The following is a 15,723-nucleotide window of genomic DNA, read 5'->3' as shown; positions in this document are numbered from 1 at the left end:
TTTTTATTTATATAAAAAATAAATATTAATCACTCAAAACCTAAGAATATAAATAACTAACATTTTTATTTATATAAAAAACAAATATAACCACAAATTCTCTTGTTTGATTTGCTCCATGTACAGCGTTGTAATAGAATTAATTCTAACTTAAAGTAGTAGATAGTTGTACAGAATCCCAATTGAGTTTATTCTAAATAGTTTGGTGGAGCAATTGTTATTTTCCCATCGAGATTTTAAGAAAATATATATATAAAAAGGAAATAAAAACGCTCTACATAGTTTAAAAAAATGATAATATTTGTTATAAAAAAAAATTCAGCATCTCACCATTATTTCAACAAATTTCACTAATTTATTCAATATTAATCACGCAAAACCTATGGAACATAAATAGATAACAATTTTTTAATGTAAAAAAAAATATAACCATTGACTCTCTCATGGCTTGATTTAATGCCTTTTTAAAGAATGGAGAATTCTGAGAGTAATGGGAAAAATATACGTCAAGAAGAGATCCCTTATGTTTTTCGTATTACTTATTCGTTTTCATTTTTCTTCCATAATTAGGGTTTTGCATAGGTTATTTCACTATTTGAGTGTTTCAAACATTATTTTTCCATGTCTTATAGCTTAATTGGTGTATGATGTAAATTTAATGTCTCTAACAATCAATCATACGCTTTTATCAAATATTAATGACAAATTATAATATTATTAAAATTAAAATATTTATGTTGTCTTTAATAAAAATGTTATTAATAATTTTGTTACTAATATTATATTAAATTAATAATATGAAAGTTTTAATACTATTAATGAAATTAATAATATTGGTTTAATATTTAAATACAATAATATCAGATATCATTTTTTCGGATTCAACTGCGTTACGAAAGTCATTCATCTATGACCATTTCCATGAGAGGTAGTCTTAATTGACTAATTTCTCATGATTTTTGAATAGTCCACCTCGCACTCATTGCATCGAGTGATGCTCAGAGGGGTGAAAAAATGGGATTGAAACTAGTGAAATGAATCACATAGCGTCAATCATCACTTCCAGTGCTAGGACTTTCGAGGAGGTCACCTATCCCACAATCAAGCCCACTTAGCTTGCTACCCCATATGTGATCCGAGATGGGTGACCTCCTGGGAAATCTTGATTATCGAGTGCAAGCCCCGGAAGTGATGATTGATGCTATGTAATTCATTTCATTAGTTTCAATCCCACTTCTTCACCCTTGTGAGTATCACCCGATGCAATGAGTGCCAGGTGGACTATTCAAAAATCATGAGAAATTAGTCAGTTAGGACTACCTCTCATGGAAATGATCATAGACGAATGACTTTTTAATGCAGTTGAATCCAAAAAAATGATATCTAATATAATGCACTACGAAAGACCCTCGATACTTAAATATAATAATATTATTAGGTATAATAATTAATTTTATCTTGATATAATAATGTTATTATTTTATAATAATATTCTTAATAACAAAATATATGATGAGTTAAAATGATATTATTATTAAATTTATTAATAGCATATAAGTAACGACATTAATATTAACAACAAAACAATAATATTATTATGAAAAAAAATATTCTTTGGTTTTGAGTTTTTCACTCTGTAACGCCTGTGCAAACTCATGAACACTTCCTTGCGCACCCCTCTAATACTCTCTTCCTCTCTGTCTGATCTCGCTGATACCTCGTTTGAGAAAGCCTTGCGGAATGGCGTCTTTGGGGGAGGGGCTCGAGACCCCTTTAACCAATCAGCTAGTCAAACCCCATTCACAACTGATGATGCAGGGGAAATTTAGATTGTTAGCAACAACCCATCTGGCTCAGCAGGTTCCTCATGTCTGGATTCGCTTACTTGCAAAGTTATTGGAATCTCTCCAACAGAAAAAAGCTTTCTTAATTGGATAGCACAACGATGGAAGCCCAAGGACCACTACTAAGTCAAAATTGGCTCCAATGATTTCTTCATGGTGATCCTTTCCTGCCTAGAAGACAAGAAGGAAATCATGATTGAAGGACATAACTTCTTCAACTCCAAAGGGTTGTACATGCGCCATTGGGTGGAATGCTTCAACCTGGAAAAAGAATAGTTCTCATGGGTTATTGTCTAGATTCATATGTAGTCCATGCCATATAGATACTCTACTTATAAACAAAAATATTTATTCATATGATAATTACTTTGTTCAAATAGTTGAACAAAATAATAATTAAACGTTATCACACTAATCTTATATATTACTGATACACATACATATGAAAAATAACAACTCTTAAACATTTAATAGTGATAAGTAAAAGAATTGCAGTAAGAGCATATACATATATCAATAATAGCAAAATTAAATAAATGTTGATTCACATAAAAGCATGAAACAAAAAACATAGATAGTAGTATCATATGTAATTGAATCTCCTCCAATATGAATTGCATTTAGATCCTGCCTTTCAATTTGGAAATACTTTCACAAGAAGCAATAGTGCATATCACATAAAAGTATTCTTCATCAAAACTCAGAATTCAGGTCCAGTTTTTATAAAAATAAATATATTAGAAGTACAATAGTGCAACTTCCAATCCAATTCTTAATACAAAAATTTGAGGACCCTTTCTAAAAACATAAAAGGGTCTATAAATACTATCTAACTAAAAAAATATCAAATAAAAATGCTATGTGTTGGTATAACCAAATCACAAATATGTGAAGATCTTCTCGAAATAGGTAGGCTGTAGTTGGTGAAAATGATTCACTGTATTGGCTGCTTATCTTGTGACTTGAGCTACAAATGGCAAGCATCGGTTGAAGTTCTGGTGGCTGACTCATTCGTGAGTGTAACTGAGCTGTGTAGGTGGCATCAGAAATTTCAGGAATCATATGGCCAATTGCATCGGTGAGGAATTTTATCGTTGTTTGTTGACTGTGTGGTTTAACAAGGAAAAACCAAAAGGTATCCCATGTTAAAGTTTGAATACTTGCAATCAATCTTTCCCTCTACTCCAGCTCCTATTTCCATGTCTGTTCTAATGCTTTAACTGATGGAAGTTTCCCTAGAGAACACTGTGTAATTAAATTTGACAAATAAAGAGTATCACTAATCAATTCAACCAGATTATTCGTTGTCGATCTGCATTTTGAAGTCGCTCTTTCTGCCTTCATTAGTTGAGACTGCCATTCAATGAATAGGATTTCTTAATGTGATTCCAGAATTTGGGGTAGATTAGCAGCTTTTCCTTCTTCGATTTCTTGCCAAGAGAGAAAATCTGTTAATCACTCATCTGTTTGCTCCAAATTTAGTCTTGCGTCAACTGAATTATCAAACATAGATGAGGAAATTTCACATAGAGGAAGAGCGCGTGAGATATTATGACACAATAGGCTCAACTATTTAGACAATGCCTTGGTAATTTGTAGAGCCTCCGATCTGAATTCTCCCACTTGGGGATATTCTTTGAATCTTTCAATCTGTAGTGATAGTTGAGCTATTTGTTCTTCTTTTGATTTTCTCAACTGTTCGTTTATTGATTGCAACTTGCTCAATGCTTTGGATAGTTCTTGTTGCTTCTGAATTGCATGTTGATCAATCCTTTGTTTTTCTTTGAGCAATTGCTCGTTCAATTGGTTATTTAATTGTCTTTGGACTGTTAACTGTTGTTCCAACTGCTCTATCTTTTGTTGTTTCTCTTGTGCCTGTGTTTCCAGCAAAATGATCACTTGATCTTTTTCTTTGAGCAAGTTACTGACCTCCGATGCTTTGTCCATTGTTGCCACTGTGTATGCTCCATCATACTGAGAAAGTTTAGTGATATTTTCAGAAGGGTTAACTTCTTCTCTCCATACCACATTTTTTATCTCCATTTGTGAAGTCAAAAGAGGAGATTGATCAACTTTCCTATTTTTCCTTTGTCTTTTGACTACAGCCCTATGCTTAGGGCTCTAGAAGACATCCAGTGGTGATATTTCTTCTACATGCAAAACAATTTCATCGGAGGGGTTTTCGAGGATTATTTCCACATCCTTGTGAGTTATGGGTGGGCTGCTAGTTCCTTCAGTCGAAACTGTTTTAATTACTGATTTATGACCAGTTTTCACCTCAGGTGTGCTGAATCCTTGAAGGCCCTCAGTATTACTGATTATGGAATCAAATTGTTGTCATTCTTTCATCAGTTTTGGATCACCATAGATGTTTGAATCAATGAGTTCACCACTCTTTTCTTGTTCTTGCTTCTGGTTTGGGGATTTTTCTTTTTCAAGGATCTTCTCATCTATAGGAGTCTTGTCGGCAGCTTTTTGTTCACTGGCTGATCTGTCAGGGCTGTAGCTAATAGGTCTAAAGGCAGAGTTTGCAACCTCTGGGCTCTAAGCCTATTAAATGTTTCTAACCCTTCTTCTCCATATTTCATCCTAACCAATCCTTTAACCTGAAAAAATATTTCGGCTGAAGCAAATAAATCATCAAAGACATCTGCTTCATGATTGAATTTAGCAAGTTTAGCTTGAGAGGTGACATTATAGGAAACCTTCCTTGGGTCATATTGCATATTCGGAATGGTGGCAAGATTGAACCTCTGAATCTTCTCTGCTTCTTTCTCTGCATGCTTGTAATCATGTAAGGTAAAAATGCCACATCATAGTAGGAATATAAGCTACATTTGTTTCTTAGAATCTTTAAGGGTTCTTGATGTTCCTGAAACTATTATTTGATATGTCGATTCTCGGGCTAACAATTTATCAGGGACATATAGAGGAAGAACATGAGGATTAGTGAGACTGCCGAAAAGCCTCACATAAGTAAATTTATCCTCCCAGAACCAGCTACCTACTGCTGTCAGGTTAATTGCTGCTTCCTAGGATATCCTAGGGGTAGGCTTATTGAAAATAGAATAATATACAAGTGAAACAAAACCATTACAAATTCTGTATAGGTGATTTTTTTAGTGTGCCTTTCACAACTACTTGTAATATATTTGAATAGGGTTGGGATATTGGGAAGTCCACTTCCATTCAAGTATCAGGAATTCAGAATTAAAACAAAGTATATCCAGAATATATGCACTGTAGTAGAAAGGGGGAATGATCCGGGAAGTTGTAAACGATTTCCTTCTGTATTCTAATCTTTCAGTGGCTAGCTTATCGGACAAAATATTTACCCAATCCATAACATAACCATTAATTGCAGCTTCCATTAACGGGACCATATCTATAGAAAATTTTGCTGAATCATGTTGTCCCCACAGTCTACACATCATAGCTCTAGCATAGCAATAAGGAGAAGCTAGTGAGTCAACAGAATACTTACCCGATGAATCATGGTTATGTTTCTCTAGGAAATGCCTCCAGTGCCTGTTTGGGTCTGATTCCAAGTCATTTTCCTTTGCAAACGCTTCCAAGAATGCCTTGTTATAGCGCTTCTCGGGCTGAGGTAGATGTTACATTTGTCTAAGATCTTCAGGTTTGAATTACCCAAATATCCTTCCATCGACCGTGGAAAATGTTCTATCTGAAGTTGGTATTTTCTCAACAACCCATTTAACCACATCAGTGTATGTCAAAATTTCAGCCCGCGCTGCTATTCTGTGAAGGTATGAAGAGGACAATTGTTTGAGAGTCCCCTCTAACTTGTTGGTTCAATCGGCTGTGGCTCGCTTTGATAATTCTTCGAGCTCCTCTGCTTCTATCAGATTATAAATTCTTTCCGAGCTCATATTTCCCAGACCGAGACATGTTGTATCTGAAATTAATCCCTTCTTTCTCGGTCCTGGTTCTTTAGCCATGGGGGTTGCTTTTGCTATGGGGGTTGCTTTGGCCTTCTTGGATTTCTTTCTCATCTTCTCTTGATTCATGAGTTCTGAGAAACTCTGCACAGACAATTTCAAACCGTAATACATAGATATGTCGCTGAAAGCTAAAGAAAATGAACAGAATTAAGGCGATTGTCGCATGATAAATTGGATGTACAAAATTACCACGAATGAAATCTCTTGAAGGACACACTCTTAACTGTAAAATATAATAGCCGTTCGAGTCACCAATGGTGACGAATTAATACCATAAATGCCCATCTCATCAATTATTATCTCAAGCGTGCCTTAATATTTTCCCCGATCAGCGATCGGTGATGATTCGCAAATCATGACTGGGAGTTTCAAATGTATAGGCTTCTTTATCTGCAACGAATATATCTGATTGTCAATAAAGTAATATTATAATAAAGTGGAGTATCACGAACGCAAACCGTTTTTATGTTTTTCTCTTGAAATGCACGCCCTATTACTTGATCGCAATTGGGGTTTTGGTTTGCACTTTTATCTCTTGGTCATTGATATCCCCAATACCCGATTGCGATTACCTTTATCGGGTCGGAGGATTTGATGAGGCCTTATTTTTACATGTCCCTTTGTCACTTGTTATCTCTGATTGCCAATTGCGATTAGCTTTATCAGATCGGAGGATTTGTTAAGGCCCTGTTTCTCTATGTTCCTTTGTCATTGCGATATGCGATCTCCAATCGCTTTATCGCACTGTAGAATTATTCATAATGTTTTTTTAAAGGAAAATTTTGTATTTTTCAAAAGGCTTTATGAAATGAATCATTTACATCGGGTTTTTGATTAATATTTTTCTTGTAAAGAGGTTAATACCAGTTTTATTTATCAACTCACAAATCTTAACTAATTTTATTTAAAAAGGAACCCATTTCTTATTAAAAATTTCATGTAAAATTTTTTTAGGAATGGGGGGTTGTTGTACAATACAACATTTGGCGATTCACTGGAAGAAACAATTATCTCCGAGAAAATAATATAATATATTAACCTTTTTAATCTGAAAACCTTAGCGGATAGAGAAAATCTAATATAACTTAGTAATCATAATTTTTGAATATAATGAAAACTATCTTTGTTATTTCTTTCTCGTCTCAAAATTAAATACATCTTAAGTTTAAGTAAACCTTAATTGGTTGATAATGATCAAACACGAGACTTTTCCAACTTAGCTTGTATAATGACTCTTTTGTCATAGATAGAGTTGTTGCTGCCAACAACGTTCATAGTCTCGACAGGGTCACCTTTTAACCATTTGATCATTCATTGTCCCATCCATTTTAGAGTATAATTTAAAAGAACGAATCCAAAAGATATGTTTCCACATTTTTTGTATCACATTTTTCTTTTTTCCCTATTTTTTTTATTTTTTAAGATAAAAAGCCATTGTCCTGGTTTGGTGGCCAACTGTTGACAATGCCATTCACTGGTTGTAATTTAACTAAACAAGTTGGCTTGTGATGAGACCCCTTGTCTTATAATTATAATTCATTACCCTGTTTTGGTATGCAGTGTTGGTAATGTCAGCTGAACTAGTCCCCTAAGATTATGGTAAGCATGCTTGTGATGAGACCTCTTATCTTTTATATCAAATATATTTTGGAATTACACTCTGAAAAATCATAAACTTTGATGGATGGGGTGAATAATTTTCTCCTTAAGAGAAAATGGATGACAATTTTAAAAGTTGCAGATGCTAAGATTGGATCAGTCTTTGCTTTCTATTGATAACCTTTTTTAGGCTTCTAAAACTTAGAATGATTTACAGTATTTTCAAGTTTTGAGAAGATTCTCACAAAAATAAAAAGGGTTTTCAGAGTTTATTTATACATAATTTCCTAGAACTTTCCTTTTCCTTCAAGGCTTCCATCTATCAAAAGTAAATATTAAGACTATTTTTTTTTAAGTAACCTTTTCAAAATAGTAAAGACTAATAGAAAGCTATTTACAACTTTATGTTCTAAAAATGAAAATAAACTAATTATTCACACAAATATAGCTGAAAATTGAATATTTACAAAGTGAGAAGGGGTTGCCTCCTGAATTAAAGATTTTTTTCAAAATAAGCCCATTGACAGGAAGAGAATCTCTCTTTCCTAATAGATCTTGCAATAAGAATGTTGATGGGCCTATCTTCTCGCTGATTTGAAATGGCCCGAGCCACATTTTCTGAAATTTAGTGTGTTTCCTTCATCCTCGTGGGCTTTGTCCCATTTCAAAACAAGATCACCAACTTGTAAATGTTTTGAGCCGCTTGAAATTATATCAAAAGAAGACTTAATAATTTGTTGATGCTTCGCATGTGTAATTCATGCTTTCTCCATTTCTTCCTCTAGTTTCAGGATCTAATTATGTCTCAATTGAATAGAAGATGAGGGATTTTCTTCAATAAACTGCACTAAGGCTAGTGATGGAAGTAATAAGTTTGCTAATATGTCAGCCTATTTTCCCTACACTAGATTAAATGGAGAAGTGACTATTGAGGCCTTTTGTGTTATACGGTCTGCCCATAATGCAAATATGAAAGACTTGTGCCAATTCTTATGATTCTGATCAATAGTTCTCTTAATGATTTTGATCAGATTTTTATTGGTGGATTCTGCTAAACCATTACTCTAAGGGTAGTAGTTTGCAGAATATTTCAATTTGAATCCTCTTTTGATAGCAAATTCAAGTATTGAATTACTGGAGAAATAAGATGCACTATCAAAAATAAGAGCGTTTGGGACACTAAACCTAGTAATGATGAACTAATCTATGAATTCAATGATTGCCTCAGAGTTTGTTGTCTTCAAAGGAATTACTTCTACCCACTTAGTAAAGTAATCCGTAGCTGTAAGGATATACCTACGCTATTTGGATGAATGTGGAATAATTTCTCCAATGATATCCAATCCCCATTATTCAAAGGGTTGTTCAATGTTGACTAGTTGTAGAGAAAAAGTTGCTTTCTTTTGTCTTCCACTGGTAGTTTAACATGTTCTGAATTTCCTTACATATTCATGAGTGTCTTTAAATAAGATGGTCCAATAATACCCAGCATGAATAATTTTTTGGGTTGTTGTATCAGCGCCAAAATGTCCTCCTACTGGACCATCGTGTAATTCTTGCAAGACCTTTTGCACTTCAAGTTTTCTAAGCATCTTAAAAAAATTGAATCATAATTCCGTTTAAAAAACACATCATAAATAATCATGAAGTTTTTCGCTTTCAGTCTAATGGCACATTTATTTTTATAGGAAATATTAGAAGGAGCATATCCATTCTTCAAATAGAATATCAAATCTTCATATTTGGATTCAGGATTAATGATACTTAACTCATTGATTTCTTCGATATTATTTGTACCCTCATGTTCCTGAATATTAGAAGCTCCTACTAACAACCTGCAAAAACCTTGGCCTTTCATAATCTTTGCTAGTCTAATGTCCAAATCATATTCTTGTAATTTTGTGACCTAGTTTGCCCTTTTTTCTCCCAATTCCCTTTGAACTAGTAACTGTCTTACTACTGAAAAAGTGACTATAACTTTAGTGTCAGCCTTTAAGAGAAAGGGCCTAAAGTGTTTAATGGCTTTGTATACAGCAAATGCTTACTTTTTAACTTCGAAGTAATTGAGTTCAGCACCTTGAAGATTTGAACTATAAAATGAAATTGGTGCTTCCAAGTTTTGATCATTGATTTATGTTCACCACTGTTGCGTAAGATGAATCAGAGGCAACAATATATAAAATGAAATGAGTTGAGAAATTGGGAGTGTTTAAAGCAGGAGCATTTATGATTGACTACTTTATTTAATCAAAAGCCTCTCTTTGTATATGCCCCCATTCAAACACTGAGTTTTTATTGATCATGGTTTGTAATGGTAAAACAATCTGCAAAAAATCTGGAACAAATCTTTTTACAAAATTAATTTGACCTAAAAATGATTTCATTGATTTTTTATTATGTGGAAATGGAATATCAGAAATCTCTTTGATTCTATTTGGATCAATATAAATACCATCTTTCGCAACAATGAACCCCAAGAGTTTACCTTGGTCAAGAGCAAAAAAAGACTTCTTAGGATTGAGTGAAATTCCATATCTTTTACAGCATTCACAGATTTGTTTCAAATCATGTAAATGATTTGATCTTTTCTTAGAGAAGACAATAATGTCATCCAAATAAACAACTACTGATTTATTGATTAGACCTTTGAATGCAATGTCCATTACTCTTTGGAATGTAGCTCCAACATTAATTAATCTGAAAAGCATTTTTTTATAGACATAAGTTCCCCACTTAGTTATGAAAGTAGTCTTAAGTCTGTCATCGAGGTATACCAAAATTTTGTTATACCCTAAAAAACCATCTAAGAAAGACATTAATTCAGAACCAGTAATTGAATGGAAAGTTTGCTCCATTATTGGTAGAGGGAAATTATCCTTTTGACTTACTTTGTCAAGGTTTCTGAAATCAATACAAATTCTAATGTCACCATTTTTCTTTCTTATAGGCACCATGTTGGACACCTAATTTGAATGTCTAATAGGGAAAATTATCTTAGCTTTCAAGAGTTTGTTTAACTCGGCTTTGATTTGACTTTCGAGGTTGGGATGAATTTTCCTTAATTTCTTCTGCACTGATTTTTCTTCATATATCATTGGAATTGTATAATGTATGATAGAAGTATCATATGTTTTCAAATCATCATAATTCCAAGCGAAAACATTTTTATATCTATTCAATAATTTGATAAATGCAATTCTTTCTTCTGAAGTAAGTCCTATTCCCAAATTGATGTTTTGTGTCTTGTCCTCTGTACAAGGTTTATTAATTCAAATCTCAAAGTAGAACTTTGGAGCTTTGAATTAGTAACCTGTTTAAACCTATCTTTGATGTCATAAAGATCTTCTAGTTTGACCACTGGTTTAGGTATTGAATTTTCTTCAAATTTTTCCTTCATTTGAAGATCATGCTCACTTTCATCAATAATTTGATCATTATAGGACTTATCAGAAGTTAAGAAATTTAAAATTTTATCATCATGATTGAATACTCGCCAGTTAGTGACATTATTGGGAATTGATGGTCTAAAAATTAACTCTACTAAAAATCTATTGGGACTGTAATCTTCAGACGGAAGGAGCTTAGAAGCAACATTGGCTAGCAAATCTGCTGCTGCATTTTGAGTTCTAGGAATGGGAGAAATATTAAATGCTATAAAATGAGATACAAGGTCTTGTACCAAGGATTAATAATGTTTAAAGTGGCTAGAAAGACAATGTATAGTATTTCTGACTTGTTTTATTACAATTTTAGAGTCACCCAACACTTTCAAATATTGTACCTTAAGACCAATTACTTTGTAAAGTCTTTGAATCAAGGCTTCGTATTCAACAGTATTGTTTGTGCACTCAAATTCTAATCTACATGATAGCATGGTATTTTCTCCCTTAGGACTAACTAAAATACATCCTGCTCCTGCACCATCATTAGATTTAGACCCATCAAAATATAATGACCAAAATAAAGGTTTATCTGCAGTTTTATTTACAATTTCTTTATAAATTTTAACACACCTTGATGTATCTGTTTGAGAAAAATTTTCAATTTGAGATGTGAAATTATTAACTGAGAAAGGTGATGATTAAGTAGTAAAATTACCAAAAAATGATTCAAATGAGTAATTACCCAGAATGTTATTGTTGAATGCTATACAATGGTTTTCTTGTTGAAACTCTGTTATAGTATGAGTCATATGCTTCTCCCGATCAATCTTAATCTAATTTGGCTTTCTTTTATAGGGCAGCCACATGTGAGACCAATCGGTAAAAATGTAACCATGAAGTTTCTCATACCAGTCTCTACTTAAAATCAAACCATAAAACTCAGGAATATCAGCGATTAATATATCAATTCTCTAAACCACTCTTGGATCAGCTGATAACCTAATGGTAACTGATTTGATTTCTCCTAATACTTGGACCTTAGTTCTATCCAACTGTAAAATATGCATTGCAAACTTTTGGGGTCAATATTCAGTTTAGAACAAACCGAGGCTGGAATTATATTCGATGAAGCCCCTGATTCTATCAGGGAATTGTGCAGATTTCTATTATAAATCTCCTAGGTCAAGAGAAAAGGAAGAGTATGGGAAATTAATCTATCTTCGATTAGAATAGCATCAGTAGATTTTACTCTACCAGGTGATGGTTTATCTACCTCATTAGCAGCTTTGGACAATACAACATTTGGAAGCGGAAAAGAAGGTACTGCATCTAATTCCTTGAGTAGAAATTTTTGTTGATGTTTGAGTTTACTAAGGTCAAATATAGTGATATTTGCTTTTGTTTTCTTCATGTCTTCAATGATGTTGTAATCCATAGAGTCTGTAACTACTAATGTTTTAGATGTTGAAGGTGGTTTGGAAGCTGATGGCTGATTTTGTGTAGATGTCACTGTAGAGTTCTTTGTGGGAGTCTTTTCCTTAGTAGTAGTAGCAATGTTCCTGTTCTTCTGAGTTACTTGAACAGGTTCTAGAGTGCCTTTACTCCTGGTACTTACTGGGAAAGCTTCCTGTTCATTTTCAGTGTCAGAATTGGGTAAAATGAAGTCCCACATCCCATGACATTCTACAGTTACCTCTTCTTCAGTTTCTTCATATGATAAGACTATATCTTCTTCTTCTTCATCTTCGGGATCTGATTCTGCGTTGGATATAGCATTAGGGGGTTTTGATTCTAGTTTCTTAAAGTTTCTAAATGGCTTTTTAGTTGAAGTCTCAGCTACTTGTTTCTTGATTTCTATCATTTCATTTGACATAGTCTTTAGAATTTTTTGAAGACCTTCCATATCATATGGATCTTTAGCCATTTTCTTCTTTGAATCATCTTTGAAGGAGACTTTTTTAGATTTTCTATCTTCAAGAGCAGCTTTCTTTTCTAAGGCGATGATATGTTTTTCCACAGCAATTGCCTCTTTCATATTTTCTACTAGAGTAGGCTTTCCAACTCTATCTACAAAGATAGCTATGTTTGAACGCAAAGTTGTTATATACCATTCACTTCTAAATTGTTCAGTAGGCTTAGAGGCAATAGGAATCTTATTTAAGAGATTATTAAATCATGAATTGAACTCTTTTATAGGTTCTCTATATTTTGCTTTAAGAATTGAAAGATCATTGATTAACATGGCCACAGATTTGTCATCACTGTATTTAGTTAATAACTGTTCTTGAAAAATATTCCAACTAGTAATGGATCCTGATGGTAGGGAAAAGCACCAAGACCCAGCTGATCCTTGTAGGGTATAAGGGAAAAGTCTGACAATGACATCTTCCTCAGTAACTCCTTTTAATAATCGAGTTTAGGCTTTTGTGATCCATATCAAGTTAGAGAAAGATTTCGGCGAAAATCACATGGAATCTCATTTGTCGACGCGTTTCAAACCAACTAGTGTGGTTCATCGTCAGGACAAGATGAAGAAACAGATCTAGCTCCTCATGTTAAATAGTCTGAGCAGAGCCTCCAACAGCTAGCAAATCTAACGGCTAGTTTGACTTAAGGACAAGGGTCAAAATTAATATAATATTTTAATTCGTAAAAATAAATAAATTAAGGTAAATGGTACGAGACCTAAAAATTAAAAACTATAAGTTAATTAATAATTAGTTAAAATATAAATAAATTATTATTTACAAGTAATAAGAATAAAAGTTAATAATTAAAAATTATAATTTAATTCATAATTAAAAGGAAAATTAGTTAATTAAATGACCTAATGGATGAATAAAAATTATATGAGACCTAATAAATAAAAATTTTATAAGTTATAAGTTAATTAAAATAGAAGAAAGTAATTAATAATTTAAAAGGAAAATAAGTAAATTAAAGGATATATAAAATAATTTTATATAAAAGTATTATTAAAAATATGTAATTTAGGTAAATGGTACGAGACCTAATAAATCAAAAATATAAGTTAAATAATAAAAATGACCTTGAAAGGCCTAAAAAGTATAAATAAAAAAGTAATTAAGAATAAAAGGTACTAAAGAAAATCAAAGTTAATAATTAAAAATTATAATGATTAGAAGGAAAATTAGTTAATCAAATGACCTAAAATTTTTATAATCGGCATGAGACCTCATAAATAAAATTTTTTATAAGTTAATTAATAATTTAACAAGGAAATTGGTTAAAGGAAGAAAATATAATCTCATCTAAAAGTATTATTGTAAGTTTATAAGTTAGTTAATAATTTAAAGGAAAATTAGTAAAATTAAATGCTATTGTAATAAAGGGTGGAGTAATATATAAATTAATAAAGTATTAATAAAATGAATGTTAAATAATAAAATGTAATTAGAAAAGGATCAAAAGACCTTATAATAAAGGAAAAGTTAAAAGAATAGAGTAATGCATAAATTAATTTTATTTAAAAACAAAGGATGATAAGCAGTAAAGAATTAGAAAATTAGTTTAAATAAATTAATCAATAAAATATATATATATATATATATATATATATCTATAATAATAATAATAATAATAATAATAATAATAATAATAATAATAATAATAATAAATAAGTGAAAAATAAAGATAAAAGACATAAAAAACCAAAGAGGACGAAAAAATGACTAGGAAGAGAGGGCTGGGACCCAACACCTACTGACTTTCCAACCATCATCTCTATTGAGATTGCTTGGTCTCTTTTCGATCTCAAGCGCTTCCCTGAATTTTCGATGATGGAAATGCGAAACCTTAGCAATAACACTGGCTTCTTCAATACAAACATGATGATTGGTTTTCTCAGCATGTTCAGCCAAAGCAGAAGACTTAGATCTCCTATGCTTTAGATCTGCTGCGTGCTCGCTAATCCTCTGATTAATGGAACGACCAGTTTCCCCAATATAGGGGGTCCCACAGGAACAAGGGATCATATAAACACCCTTCATATCTTTAGGGTCGATGGGATCTTATTTTTACGAATTAAAATATTATATTAATTTTGACCCTTGTCCTTAAGTCAAACTAGCCGTTAGATTTGCTAGCTGTTGGAGGCTCTGCTCAGACTATTTAACATGAGGAGCTAGATCTGTTTCTTCATCTTGTCCTGACGATGAACCACACTAGTTGGTTCGAAACGCGTCGACAAATGAGATTCCATGTGATTTTCGCCGAAATCTTTCTCTAACTCCTTTTAAGTTGACTGACAACATAAAATTGTTTATTTGTTTGTCTGCATGTATGGCTGCATCTGGATTGAATTTTGACAACCATTTTTCAAGATGAGCTAGCAATGCATTCAATGGTGTAGGCATTGTGACTGCACCAGGATTATTCCATGGGTTTTGTGCCATTATCGAGCTACTAATGGATGATAGCACAGATGAAGTTCCAGATGGTTGGGAAATAGATGTTGAAGTTTGAGATGGCTGAGAAACAGATGTTGAAGTTCCAGTTCCCTGTTGAACGACAATCTGGAGTGGAGGAGTGGATGGTTGACTTCGCAATGGAGAAGATGAAATGGATGATGATGATGAGAAAGTTTCACTATCAGATCCTTCAATTGTCTTCCTTGCTCTTTTCCTTTTAGGCAAAGGTAACTCAGTAGGTTCAATACCAAGCTTTTCACTCTAAAGTTTTGTGATGGGGTGAGAATGAATGAATTGCGAAGTCACACTACCTTGAGATGACTCGGATTTCTGTGGTGATATTGAGGATCTTCGAAGTTTGTGAATTAGAGACTGTACTTCAGGATATTCTAGAGTTGATTTATCTGAGATGTTTTGGGATTGAGTAGTGGTTGTTGTTTCCTCAACTTCTCACTTGAAAACTAGAGTTTTAGCATGCGAGGGAGAAGTCGAAGGTGAGGTGGAG

This window comes from Pinus tabuliformis, chromosome X (assembly GCF_031772625.1).
Source record: "Pinus tabuliformis cultivar Carrire ecotype Pingquan chromosome X, CPIR1, whole genome shotgun sequence".
NCBI lineage: Eukaryota > Viridiplantae > Streptophyta > Pinopsida > Pinales > Pinaceae > Pinus > Pinus tabuliformis.
Note: the sequence above shows the minus strand (reverse complement) of the source record.